The 15,380-nt window shown below is 36.7% G+C and overlaps 1 protein-coding gene across 1 annotated transcript in view; it reads right to left on the reverse strand.

Moving 5' to 3' along the window:
* The window catches only part of LOC122807067 (contactin-3-like), a 2,190,808-nt gene that overhangs the window by 1,821,579 nt on the left and 353,849 nt on the right, over positions 1-15,380 (reverse strand). The window lies entirely within an intron of this gene.

A 15,380-nucleotide genomic window follows, 5' to 3' on the forward strand; every position in this document is an offset into this window, starting at 1 on the left:
AGCATTGCACAATTATAAGTAGCATTTAGTAATAACAAACAACACTGCATGAAAAACAAATGTAGTTTATCATACACTGCAATTTAAAGTCATTTGCCATTTATGTTTTTATACTATCACTAGTTCTCTTTTCAGTGATAAGTTACACAGGGATTCATAAAAAATCCCACTGCTTGCGCTAAAGGCTGCAGTAAAAAGACCCTACTTCCATCATGCACTACTAGCACATTCAGAGAAAAGATCTGATTATCAGCTAATTTGTGTGTCTCAGAATCACCATTAACTACCTTGAGTGGGAATCAGCACTTCCTGCTGTAATAGTCAGCTACATTGTGTTACCACAGGCACCGCCTCAGCCACTCTGCCACACAGAAACACTTAGTAAAACAAAAGTGCACAAACACCACATACCGCAGACTGCCTGTGTTATCGTAACATTCAGATGTCTTGTCTTTCCCTGCTCACTAATTAGTGGATGATTACATTTAGCTACTAATGCCAGATATTAGAGTCTCATACTTCATATCCTTCAATAAATGCATGGTAGCGGAACAACTGTTATACTAGTGAGTTTCTAAGTTCGTAGGAAGAATAACTAAACTACAGGCTTGATTTTGTGCCACCATTGTTTGGCTTTTACTTAATGCCTTGCACTACGAGTTTGAGTGGCATGCTTAAAGTTTCCTTCTCCTCCCTTGTAAATCATGAACTGTTTGCTTATTAATTAGCACAGCAGGTTAATATTGTGGTTTCCAGTGGCAAGACTGCAGGGTTTGAAGTCTTATTCTCCCTTTGTAGTTTATTTTACTGAATTGTTTTAAAGTCTTTTTTTTTACATCAAATCCCTGCTGTCTAGTGGCGATGTACAGGTCTAATAACCTCAGTGAGAAATATGAAGGTTCAGAAATCCCTTTTAGTGCCTTCAAGGTATACTACAAAAGTATAGCCAATGTCTAGTGGTCTCACACACCACATTTTTTTATTACAAGATCCCTGGTGACCTATGTGCCCCCAAACCAAATGAAGTGTAAGTGCTGTTACGGCACACAGCTATGCAGTAATCTTTGGTTTTTAATGTTCTCCCTTGCTCCTTATGTGTTCAGTGCAATTAAGACACCAAATGTAAGAAACCTCTCAGTTATCTAATCTCCATCCCTGTTATGTGTGAGTGGCATTATGGCATAAGAAGTTTTCTCTAATGTCTTTTCTAAACTTATGTCTGCAAAGATATCCCTGGTGTCTAGTGTTCCCCCAATAACCATGATTGTAAAAGCATTCCTACTGTCAAGCATTCCTCCTGAGTAAAATATGTAAAGATATCCCTGGTGTCTAGTGTTCCAAGCCCACAACTGTGAAGATATCTTCTCCACATCCATAAAGGTATATCTGGTATCTAGTGTTCCTCCCTGAGCCATGTCTGTACAGATATCCATGGTGCCTAGTTGCCCCCACTCAATGCTGCTGGCTTTTTAGTAATTCAAGAGTTACATGGAAGTATGAAAACCACCCAACTCATCCTTTCCCCCCATACATACACACACACACACACACACACACACACACACACACACACACACACACACACACACACACACACACACACACAATCCTCTCCCAAACTGACAGCATTCACTGCACTCACAAACACATACTGACACACACACACACACACACAGACACACACACACCTAAACACACCCCTAACCTAACCCCTCACTAACCACCTACTGTTACCTTCCAGGCAGGTACACACTCGCTTATACTCTCAAACATGCAGTCCTTCACATGCACATGCTCACGCGCCCCTGTAATACTATCTGACCACAAAACTCCTCAACACCTTCTGCTACTGCAACAGATTTGTTGTGCTTATTACTGTAATTAGCCAGGAGTGGCCATGATACACAGATGCCTTACAGCATGCACTCCTAGTAGAGAGCATGTGGCTAGTTAGCATATGACACTCCCACAGTCTGCCTCATTATTACCTAGCATGGCCTTGGAGACAGCCCATCATGGTGATACACATCTTCATGCAAAAGCACCACAGCAGTGTTGTCTTTGAATTTGAAAAAGTTACCACAAGATGGATACCTTGCACATGCCTTGCATACATCTTGCTGCAACTTTGATCAGTTCCCTCTCAGTCATACAAAATGATGCAAGAAGGACTAAACAACTTTTGAAAGACAGTGAGGAAGAACAGAAGATAGAGAAAATATATACAAAGGAAATATGTTGTTAAAAAAACTTTATAGGTTATCAGAGAAGTCATTTAATACGCAGGCAAAGTTATCATAAAATCGATAGACTGCTTAAAGAAGAACTTCACCCTTGTTCCAAAATAGGTGTATAGTCAGGTGGCAGTAAGGTAGTGGGTGACTTTACAGCCTGTTCATGAATTATTTGGTGAAGAGAGTTCTAGCTCTTTTCCAAGAAACTTTTTTAGAATACAGTGTTTGAGCAATAATCTCCAGAACACACTGTCCTCTTGGTCATGAATTATTAACTAGAAATAGTATATCTCAACTGAATTTTTTTTGCCAGAAGTGTTTTTCATTTATTTATTTTTTTGCCTTTTTGGTGTGGTAGTATAAAAGGGCGGCCACGGTGGTGCAGTGGTTAGCATTGCTGCCTCACAGCAAGAGGTTCTCCAATTTGATCCTCAGCTGGTGTGCCTTCTGTATGGAGTCTGCATGTCCTCCCTCTGATCACATGGGTTTCTTCCAGGTGCTCCAGTTTCCTCCCACATCTCAAAGACATGCTGTAGGTGGATTGGGCACTCTAAATTGGACCTAGGCGTGAGTGCGTGCATGTGTGTGCCTTCTGAGGAAGGTTGGGTGGCAGGCTGGCAACTCAACACCATAAAACTCCACTGCCAATTGTGAGCGGACAGGTGATCCACTGTGCCAACCCCTAACCAGAAAAAAGCCAAAAGAAGAAGAAAAAGGTATGGTAGCATAAAAATGAAGAATGCTAGCAGTAGTGTTGGATATGTGGCTAATAGAATCCAGTATTGTTTTTTTAAAACACAGTGCATGACAATAATACTAAACTGGAGAGGCGAGAGGGAGATGAATTTTTACATTTTATTGACTGTGGTTTAGATAATTTAACTGATATGCGCTAAATGCAATTAATCATAATGCATATATATGCTTAAGGATAAGAAAGTTTATCCTTTGGGTATTATTGATTTTATAAGTGACAGAGTTTGAGGCTTTCTTGCATGACTACAGATTTTTGTAGATCTTTCTGTAGAGTGGTTTTAATATATTATTTAGCATACAGTGAAGGATCTAGCCAAAATTCTAGGTATTTATATAAATGGTGTTGGTAAATAAGAGTTTAGCTTGGGCTACATATGTGGGTTATTTTGGCTTCTAATTAACATGACTCTTGTTCCTTCAGAATTTTGCTTTACTATATTCTATTGTCATAAAAACAGTTTGAGAAAGCTTAACAGTGATTCTTTTGGACATAACATGTTGTGCTGTCTGTTTTTAGTCAAAATATATTATTATCATACATCATCAGAAGAACATTAGTGAGGGCTTAGATAATATTATGGAAATAGGATTCATAGAACTCATAGGAATTTCAAGGCAAAGCGGCTTTGTGCCCATTTATACTTTGCCAGTATCCACCCTCAGGCTGTACCACTTTTCCTTGGACGGCTAGGGCAGTTAAGCCTGAGGGAGAATAACTGGGTATCCACCAAATCATCTAGGATCTGTCTGATGGTGATAGAGCATCATACTGCTGAAGTTGCAATCTGCAGAGGCAGTCTTTTTCAAGGGTAAGGGAGGCATCACATGTTTTTATTTGTTGGTAAAGATGTAGGTTTTTAGTTCTGTTACATATATATATATATATATATATATATATATATATATATATATATATATATATATATATATATGGAACTATAAGACCTGTGGAGAGACAGCAGATCCAGTATAACAGGATCTCTTATGGTGTGGTAGACAAGCCATCTTCACTCAAGAGTCTATAAGATACTTACTAATGAGACAATTTTTCAGTCTTCTCTTGGTAGCTAAAGGTCTTCATGCCTGTGTTCTTCTTAGTTAGAAACCTCCAGGGTACTTTTAATTGTTCGATATGTCTAGTCAAGTACATCCTGAAGGGCCGTTGTATTCAATAACAGGCCTAATCAGTGGTGAATACAAGGGAACTATGACCTCTTTCAATCTGAATGATATTCCCTTGACAATTAGTTGTACTAAGTAAAAAATATGTCCTAAGTACTGTTGTCACATAATAATTGAAAGAAAGGGAAACATCAATCATATTCCAAGGTTCTTATCTGCATTTCCATTTTTAAGTAGGGTACTGATTATGGTCTATGTTGAGGGCAGGGACTGTCCACCAGATGTGAAGCTTCATTTTTTTGTATTTAATTTGAGCCCATTTTCAGTACACCAGGAACTATGAGTGTGTTATTGCTGAAGGGTGTGGATATCACTGAAGGACTTGAGAATACATCCCAAGTTGCAGTCATCTGCAGAATTACTTACCAAAAGTCCTGCTGTCTAGTCTGGAAATCAGAAAGTAAATCCTGAAATTGAAAGATTTCAACACTGAGCCCTGGTGTGTAGCATTGTTTGTCTTCATATTTTCTGATGTGGTACCTGCCACATGCACTGTACGGGTTTTACTGTTTTACCAATTTACATAGAAAAGAGAATGGGGTTTAGCACTGAGCTTGGTAAAACTACCATAATAACAGTGATGCCATTAGAGATAACTGGACCATCCAAAGTCTGAAATGTTAGCTCCACTAAACAATTGCCGAACTATTTATGAGGGCCATCCCCAAATCTGAGATGTTATCAGTTCACAGAACAGCTACTGGAATAAATGTCAGATACTGTAAACAATATCAAAACATTTTTAAGACCAGAGAATACAGTTTCATTATATGAAAGGATAAAAACTGTCATATTTATCACATGTAAGCAAACGAAACACAGAACTGAAGTAGTGTATGGTTAGAAACCAAATTCCCCAAAAATACTGTCTCCACTAGAATCTGGATAAGTAGTCTGTGGAGCTATTTTTTTCTACATAAATTTTTGTTTTATTTAAGAGCATCTAAATAGTGTATAAACAAACCAGAGTGAAGACCACCACGATGATGCAAACAACTTCTTTTATTCGGTTACAAAAACACAGAGATGAGCGCTTTCGCGTACGGACTGTACGCTTCTTCAGATCTACTAATGCAATAAAACCTTCATCCTTACATACTAATAAAGTGCTCTAATTATTAGAAATAATTATCTAATAATAACGACAATTATTTAATCAATAAATCAATCAACATTGGAGCAAGCCAAAAAACAGTAGACTGACAATCTCAAATGTAAGACTCGTAGCTACAAAAGCTTATATAAGCAATTAACATGTTTTCACTAAACTACAATCAAAAGACAGTTCTATATATGTATATTAATCAACTATTAATCATAATTTTTTTAATTCAGTTCTACATAAGCTCATTGTTATTGACAAAGTACAGAAAACAGAACAAAAGCCATCAAACAAAATGAAGTAAATGTAAAATGATTTGAAGTTCATATATTTTATATCATTAGGCATATGTCTATATTCACATTTTTCATCATTTCAGAATGAAAAAATATAAATATATATCTAGTCTAAATAAGTTATAATAAAATATATATATGTGTGTATATTAATGTACATGTATATAAGCCTTAATGATATAGAAACATATAAATAAATATAAAAATATAAGAACTGCATGTATATTATGTATATATATATATATATATATATATATATATATATATATATATAATCTAAAAATAGCATCTAAATAGTGCTAATTTTACATAATTGGGAAAATATGTAAAAAACTTTTAGTTAAAACAATAAACATTGATAATCAAGAATAAAATACCCAGAGTAATGCCATCATCTTATCTGTAAAGGATTCTTCATATATAAAACAATAAAGCTGGGGATGTGGATATTTTTCACATTTTCAGTTATCCAGCTAAATAAACTAAATCTCCACTTAGTAAGTGAATAGATACAAAACAACTGTTAACACTACCAAAGGCAGTCCGTATAAGCAACAAACAACGTAATAAGAATTGCGAACTGCCACCAGAGCTGGATTCAGTTAAAACCTTGGATAAAACTTTATTATTGCAAAGACTTAAAATCAAAGACACAAGCTAGCTGCTGAAAGGATAAGCGCTTGCGGTTTTCAACCTTTTTCAAATCCTGTTTTGAAAAAGCAGCTTCCTTCTGTTTAAATAATCCTTTTGTCGATCAATGAGTCATAAGCAAACAGCAAATTAAAGACTTCCATTTTGTCACACCCCTCTCTATGTTATTGCTTTACTTCCTCAATGGTCTCCCTTTGAGAATTGGTTTTATGGGAACAATTTCATTTATTCCTGGCATTGAATCTGCCTGTAGATCCACTTGCTTTCTTCTTTTTCTGTGCAATTAACTAGATAGTGAGATAGTGAGGCTTCATATCATCAGACGCTAATAGGTTCTTCAATAGAGTATGATGTAACTTCTTTTTGACTACTTTTTATGTTATGGCATTTTACCCGATGTCATAGCATATGTAAGCATTCTTTACCACAAACCATTGCCAAGGATCTTTTAGATTTCCTAAATGCACCCATGATAGCCCCTCTCTATCTTCCTCCTCTTTAACCTTGCTTTCGACCCCTGGTAAGTAGTATCTATAAATCAAGAAAATGATGTTCACAGAACTTCTACCAAAGGTAGTGTGGTAATAAACTTAGCTTATGGAGATGATACGTTCACTCTTTTCAGTAACCCAGAGAAGTCTCATAATAATACATTTGAGTGCTATATTCACAGCAGATATTCCAGTTGCAAACTTAATGTTGTTAAATCAAGGAGTTTATTTACTTAGGGTTGGGACACTAGTCATAGATACAATACAGTCAGACCTGGCAAAATTAAATAATTTAATCTATCCTTCTGGGGGAGAGCTAACACTTTAAAAATGAGTATAATTCTTCATTAATTATGTTCATGTTCCAGTGAACATGGTTTGTGTCAATTAAAATGTTCATTCGACACCTTATTTTGGGGAGACAACTTGCCAGAATACAATAAATACAGTATGATAACCTAAAATTACTATGGGGATTGTCCTGTTTCTACCACTGGATGAAAAGACTAAACAGACAAACCAATCACCCTGCCACCAGCACAGATGTGAATTTATCAGATTACATTATTAAACAAGAAGCTTTTCTTTCTGGGTACCCTGCACATTCCTAGTCCTATTAAATTACTTCTGTTAGGGGTGGGGATAGTAGTTTTGAAAAGATTAAGAAATCAATTTAGTTGCAAGCTGTTCAAGTTGCAGAGCAGCGAGTACTGGTGATAGAGAATCATTGCTTTAAGATAGGCTATGCAATGCACAGTAAGGCTAAGCAGCCTAACCTCATAGCCAGTCTAGTTAGGAATATTCTGATAGATATCAACTATCAGCTACTAGTTATTAACTGGTTGTGCTTGGCCCAACCCAGTATTCTATACCAGTTGGGTGCGGTCAGTTGATATGACATATTAGCAGAGAACAGACATACACAGGTGTGTATCTCACACTGCTGATGTTTATATATATATATATATATATATATATATATATATATCTATATATATATATATATATATAGGTCTACTTCAGTAGACCGAAATACCACTTACCCAAAAATCAGATAAACACGACAAAAAGACTGACAGCACAAGAACACAAATGTCCCTACAGGTAAGTAAACGCTTGGCCATCCTGTCGAACTTTGCCCGTTACTTTGTGGAAGTGTGATCTTGGGGTTGGTAGGTTTAGTTATGGGGAGTGAGTGGGGGCAAAGCTTTTGCTCAGTTTCATTTGTTTTTAAGGATGGCCAAGCGTTTACTTACCTGGAGTGGTAAGGCAATGTTCTGGGACATCGGTCTTCTCATGCTGTCAGCCTTTTTGTCTCAGTTATCTGGGTTTCAGGTAAGTGGTATTTCAGTCTACTGAAGCAGACCCATATATATATATATATATATATATATATATATATATATATAAATTAAAGCATATATATTATACATGGTTTACAATCATAATTTCAACAATGTTTTGTGCGAGTAATCACATACTCGAAAAACACTGTCGAAATTAATGTTAGCAAACGAGCATAACAACAAATTTAAAAAAATGTCAACAGTTTGAATTCAAATGTTGCCATTATTTCGAACTGAAAAACAGCACTGACCAGCAGACAGTGCTGCAGAAATTAAATAATATTATTTATTCCATACCTGTGCTAAAAAGTGCATTCCATAGAGAGAAAAATTCCAGACCGGTTTCTGCCAATACAATGCAGCGTTCTTCAGTGCAGAAAACAAATATCAAAGAAATTCCCTCTATTTATATCTGTGGCAATCAAAGATCCTATGACTCACCAAATCACTTAAAGGTGCTCATTCAATCCAGGAGGGAATAAACAATTTAATAATCCATTTTTTCTCCGTCTGAGTCAAAATTTGATGCCAACCCGCAGTCTTAGATCAGTTGCCTTTAATTTTGTCAATAATGGTAAAATGGAAATTGGCTCTGGGATGTTTAATTGTATGTTTATATAGGGCATTAGTTTGATGCTTATGTCTTATATCACTTAGGTGTTCAGCTATTCTGAATTTTTCTGACCTAGAGGTTTGCCCTACATAAAAAGCAGAGCAACCACATGTGACAAGATAAATAACCCAGTCTGACTAGCAGTTCCCAAAAAAAGAAATAGTGCAGACCACACTTGTATTTCTGCTGCTGAAACTAGTTGTTTTGTTCATTTTGGGGCAATATACACAATGTCCACAAGGGAAACATCCCTTTATCTAATCCCTAAAAGGGTTAATTGTATTGCCGGGTTCAATGAACAGTGTCCCTTTTATAATGACTAAAGATGGACCTGAAATTTCTACCTTTTCTGTATGAAAATAGACATCTATCTCCCAAAATTGTAGTTAATTTATCATCTGCCATGAGTATATTCCAGTTCAGTTGTACACTATTGGTTAGTCTCGCAGTATTACGTCCATATGTAGTGACTAGCCGTATTACTGGGTTTGGGTCAGGAACCCTTGTCTGATATTCAAGTAGCCCCTCATGCTGTAAAGAAAGAAAAAAAGAGAAAAAATGGATTATTAAATTAGGGTGTTTATTCCCTCCTGGACTGAATGAGCACCTTTAAGTGATTTGGTGAGTCATAGGATCTTTGATTGCCACAGATATAAATAGAGGGAATTTCTTTGATATTTGTTTTCTGCACTGAAGAAGGCTGCATTGTATTGGCCGTAACCGGTCTGGATTTTTTCTCAATATGGAATGTGCTTTTTAGCACAGATATGGAATAAATAATATTATTTAATTTCCGCAGCACTGTCTGCTGGTCAGTGCTGTGCCTTACTTACAGGGGCTGTTGTTCCATTATTTTGAACTTACCTCAATATCTGGTGCCATTCACAACATGTTTAGTGGGGGGAAAGCCCCCCTACACTGCCCACACCCCCACTAATTATATATACTAACTCCGAGGACGCACTACAGTGAAGGATGTCGAATTCAGAAAAGTGCAAATGCACACTGGCATTTGCTCATTTGTGTTTTTGGCATCTCTTGGTTCGCTAATACGAACCATTGAAACATTGTTTCGCACATCTGCCATTGCAGATGTGTAGGTCGACAATATGATGGTAAACCATTACATATAGGTCCATAGGTTTATAGGCAAGTACTGGGCTAGCTGAACTTGCAAGCCACTTTAAGCCAACCGATTTCCATTTTGTTGTTAGAAGTAACCTATCCCATTTGGTTAGAGATTAGCCTTACCCATCCTGTGGTCAAGAAGTATATATTATCCCTAGTGAAAATAACTGGGATCATGCCATAGATCATTTGAGGGAAGGCATGCATGCGATAAAGAATTACAGAACTGCTACTGTCCATTAGTAGTACAGGGGTCAATTCTGGCATAAATTTAAATTTCTATCCATAGATCCAATCTGCAGTTGAATATGGACAAATATGAGCTTTGCTTTAAGTGGATGGGTATGAGTTATGTTTTGTCTCAGTATATCAGCTTTTATTTTCATCCTGTCAGTCCATCAACCTTACTTAATATTTTTAAAAGCATTTAGAAATTTATTTCTCTTAATATATAATTTATCCATTCAGGTATTCCACCGCAGGAATTTTCTTTTATATTTTTAAAATTTTATCTTTTAAATTTAATAAATAAATAGTATTAACAACTTCTTCAGGCTTACATTCTAGAACTTTTCAAAGAACACAGAAAAATAAACTTATTTCTAACATAACACTTACATGAACATTAACGTACAAATCTTACCGAATACTTTAAGCCAAAACACATTTACTACTAAAGAAAAATTATCTGACACCTCTGATGGCACAGAGTAATACCGCCCTTACCTCAACACAGATGATGTGAGATTTATTAGCAACACCAGTTACTGGTTCAGCTTTCAGGAAGGACAGGCTAGCCCATCCTGGGGGAGTGAGTAGCTACAGCTGTGGAATGCACCAGTCCCCACAGAGATGGGGTTAGGATGAAAAACACATAGCCTGGGGTTGGAGTTAGCCACACCAACCCACTGAAGAGTGCTGGCCTGGAAAGTGGAAGTGCAATAGCACCCATGTCCCATACGGTGATGCCATTGTGACGTCTGTGGTACAATGGTTCGCTTGTTCCCTCTCACTCATGGGGGAGAGCTGGGTTGCCATTGAGGACACAAGCTACCATCATGGATGCCTTAATGCCAGCCTTCCCACCATGAAAGAACAGAAGGGCTCAAGTCAGACACGGAAGGCTTTATTGTCAGCAGGCGTGGGGGCAAAAAACACTCAAAGAAAAAAAACTGTACTACCCTCCAATATGCAGCATCCTTCATGATAAACAGCTTTGTATTTTAACACTTATGAGTTGTCACTCAGTGTTGCAAAATAAAAATTGCTTATATTGCAATGAGCTAAGTTTTCACTAACTTGCACATTAAATGTTAAAGTAGCAAGCACCAGAAAAGAAACAGACTTACACTGTCTAGGTTCAAGTCAGTATATTTATTTCAGTTAATCCAAAATAAGCATTAACTGACTGACTTTAAAATACCCTCTGTCAAGACTTAATTATCTTTTACAGCATAAATGATTTAGAGTCCCTTATTGTAAAACAATTGGTGGGCCGATGTTCTTGCCCAACGCCCAGCTGGCAACTCTCCTTTCATTTCCCGCTTCTGCCGACGAAGTTTCCTCAGAAAATCTCCAAATCCAGTCAGTCTCTTCACTTATTTATATTGTTGTCAATGGAACAAGCTCCACATTCTAGAATTCCTCATGTCAGCCTCATGCTGCCCATGAAGCAAAATGTAAAAAAGTGAAGAGCAGAGTAGAACAGTGCAGAACAGTCTAAAAGGGTAAGCCTATGGATGTCAAGAATCTGTACTGCTGTGCCCAACATGCATTATAATACCTACACTTACATGAATAACACTTTATACAAATCAATTTGTTACATAAAACAGTTTACTCGAACATTAATAACATATTATTTGCTACCCAGTTCATAATTTCGGGTAAAACATTCTTGAACTTTTCAATGACAAGAGGGGAAAACACTTTTTGTTGTAATGTTTATATGATCCAACATGAACACATAGATTTTAATGGAAAAACAGGGTCACTAACTAAAGTCTAAAATATTTTAAAACTGAAAAAATATTTTCCATATTGCACTCTAATGCTGCATCCTTTATGAATATGATTTCATATTTTAACACTTACAGGAAGATGCTGCTTATCAAGTGTCATAGATTAAAAATCTCCTTCACCATAATAGTGTACTGGCCCAACTTTTCAGCAACCTATGCCAAAACACAGTCACACACACACACACACACACACACACACACACACACACACACACACACACACACACACATGCATGAAACTCTCAATTCTGACCTTTCTTATCATTCAACATCCATTTTGCCAGCAACTTCCACATCTCTGAAACAAACTATTTTTTGTCCTGTGTATGCAAATGTGCTAGCTCATTGGAAATACTCATTTTGCAAACTGTTACATCCAGATTTATAAAAGTCAACATATTCCCATCCCAAAACATCTTCAAAATGGTAAGGAATGACAGTTTAAAATGCACTTATCTTCTGTCTGTAATTCATAAATGCCACAAAAAAACTTCAATCAGTTCTTAATCACTTCAGAATAATTGTACTTAACAAACACAGGTCTTAAAGACTCACAGAATGTACAAGACAGTGGTCATTTATGCTTTGACCCTACCCACACATAGACCTTACCTCCTTTTTCAAGGAGTTATATGACAGTTACATTTGGGGTGAATTTGTGAATACCCATTCGAATTCTGTAATTACTTCTTAAAGGAAGATAGTGTGCCGTATTGCTTAATCTGGACAGGATGTCTGGTATATAGAAGCGGTAGTTGTTGCGTGATGAACCTCTCTCTCCATCATGATTTATTTGCTAAAGCAGGTTCATATTTTTGGCTCTAGTGTTCATGGGACTGATTTTGTAGAGAAATAAGAGGTCTTGGACAGCTATATCCCAATGGCAAGGCACAGATCACTCCTAAGGAATCTATAGGACACTGAATACAGGGACAAGGCCTCCAGCCTATTTTGGTAACTCAGGTCCTTTGGTGACGTGCTATTTTTTTTGTCAGGAAACTTTGGGGACTCCCTAACTGCTTTGATAAGTTTAGTAAGGTATATCCCTGAAGGGGGCATTGTATTCTATAAATGGCCTGATCAGTGCAAAATACAGAGGTGTCTGGGCATCTTTGGACATAGAGAAAACACCCTTTGCTCTTACATCAGCTTCATTTTGAAGTGGATTTTTTTCTATACTGTAAGCAGGGTTGAGGGCTTGTAAGTTCCCTTTGCAGCTTCTGCAAATCAGAACGGGGACTCAGGTATAAAACACCCAGTTTACAATTGTCAGCAAACTTAGTTTACCAAATGTTTGATTTGGAGATCAGAGAAATATATACCAAATAATAAAGGTACTAACATAGAATCCTGTGGTACCCCACTGGCTACTTTTATCTTCCCTGAGGCTACACCTTCCACCTTCATAGTGCGGGTTCTGTCCCTCAGGGAATTAGTATCCATCTAATTATAGAGGTATTGATTTTATGGGCATTTAGTTTGTTGATAATGTTTGCAAGTGCTATAATACCAAATGCTTTGGGAAGGTTGGGCATGTTTATGGACAGCATGAACACTGACCAAGGCTTGCATCAACCTCTCAAAAAAAAAAAAATACCAGATTGACCTGCAAAATATTCCTCAGATGAAATCAAATTGTCTTTAACACAATCACTGTCTGGTCATTAAGTGTCAGAATGGTAGCCAGGATAATACCAAGAACCTCCACTTTTTATATAAACTCAAGTCCATTGTCACTGTAACAGTCAGAGAGTAAAGTGTTGTGATCCACATTGCAGGCTGACAAAGTATATGTGAAATGGTAGTGAAAGCATTTCCATCCATCCATCCATCCATCCATCCATCCATCCATCCATCCACAACCCCTGTTTCCCATTCTTCCATATAGGGTCGGGGTGTCAGTTCAACAGTGACAATTAACTAGAGCCAAGGTTTATACCGCCAGGTGGCTAGCCTTGCCACAGAGTAGTAAAAGCATATGACAAATATCAAACACATGCTGGTACCTCAGGTAACAGCCAACAACTACCACAACCTAATAAGCCTTACAATGAACAACTGTAAGAGACAGCTATAATTACTAGCTTCCCAAGATGTCACCCATTGATCTCAAACCATTACTTTTTGTTGCAGTATTACTGATGTCAACTTCTACTTGCCCAAGATAATTTTACACACACACACACACACACACACACACACACACACACACACACACACACACACACACACACACACAGTATCTCAACAGAGACTAATGATACCTCTTGTATTGCCTTTACAATAACTTGCTGCTACCAACTTAGTCAATGTAAATTACAAAGAGCACATTTACTGTGCACTTTCAAAATAAAATGACATAGTATAATGTTCGCTAGGTATGGAAAAACAGTCACATTTCAGAAGGTGGATGCCAGCAGTTAGTAAGTGAACCATTCTACACACACAGCCAATATTGTGCCAGACATTTGCCTTTGAAACTAAATTAATATATATATATTTTCTACTTAGATGCTGGAATTTGAAAGTCAAACATATAAGCTGTAAATCTGCAAAAAGAAAAAAAAGAAATAAACCAAAAAATGAGTTAAACATTAAGATGACAAAGACATAAAAACATACACCTGCCTGATCCTGCTTATGCCATTAGCTCAAAGGCCTACTGAACCAAATTACCTTTGACTTCTAAGAGCATTCAGCAGCTGTAAAAGACTCAAGGGAATACATTCTAGATATGAGTTCTCAGTCCATGAAGTCCATTGCATCTTTCAGTGGGTAAAAACTAATTGCTTCTTAAGAGTTACATTCTTAACTTAAAAGAATCTCATGCTGTGGATGTCCTGTTGGCCTCTAATGTCGAAGTAAGATGGCTGTTTGCACAGTCACTCCGTTCTATATATAGGTAATGCAGTACTATACTTCTCAACTGTTTAGATTTTCACAGAATGTCCAGATTTTTGCCTCATATTTTTAGTCTATTCCTCATAAAATGTGTGTTTTTTTTGAAAAATCATTGTGATAATCTCAGGACTGAAGTCACTAAATAATGACATACATTTGAATTTAACACTTTGTATCTTTCAGAAATTGTATGCTAACAAAAATATTCTTATTCTAGTAATGTTCTGAGTTTATAAGAGCAATATTTAAAATCTGTCCCTATTTTTGCACCTGTGTCCTCCCATTATGTCAGACTTTGTCCAGAGTCCTTGTGCTAAGAGTTTGAGAGGTATGTGTAGAACATTTAGGGCAATATCCATTCAAAAGAAATGGTAGGCTTATGAAAAAAATACTACATGTGCCTGTATGAAATCACTTCAGAGCTCTGATGCATTTACAAGGAAAAAACAAATGTATGCTTTTTATACAACTGACACATTTCACATGCTACATTTATGAAAAACTGCATTGGCAAATTTTATGCAACTTTTATATTTTTGGAAAAATTGTTAGATTTTATAAAAATGTGGTACAATTTTTCTACTTTGCATAATTTCCTACATCTTTACAAAAAAGAAATGTGAGTTTCACATAGCCTGCATAACTACCTATAAATAAAA

This window comes from Protopterus annectens, chromosome 7.part0 (genome assembly GCF_019279795.1).
Source record: "Protopterus annectens isolate FY-2018-M chromosome 7.part0, PAN1.0, whole genome shotgun sequence".
NCBI lineage: Eukaryota > Metazoa > Chordata > Ceratodontiformes > Protopteridae > Protopterus > Protopterus annectens.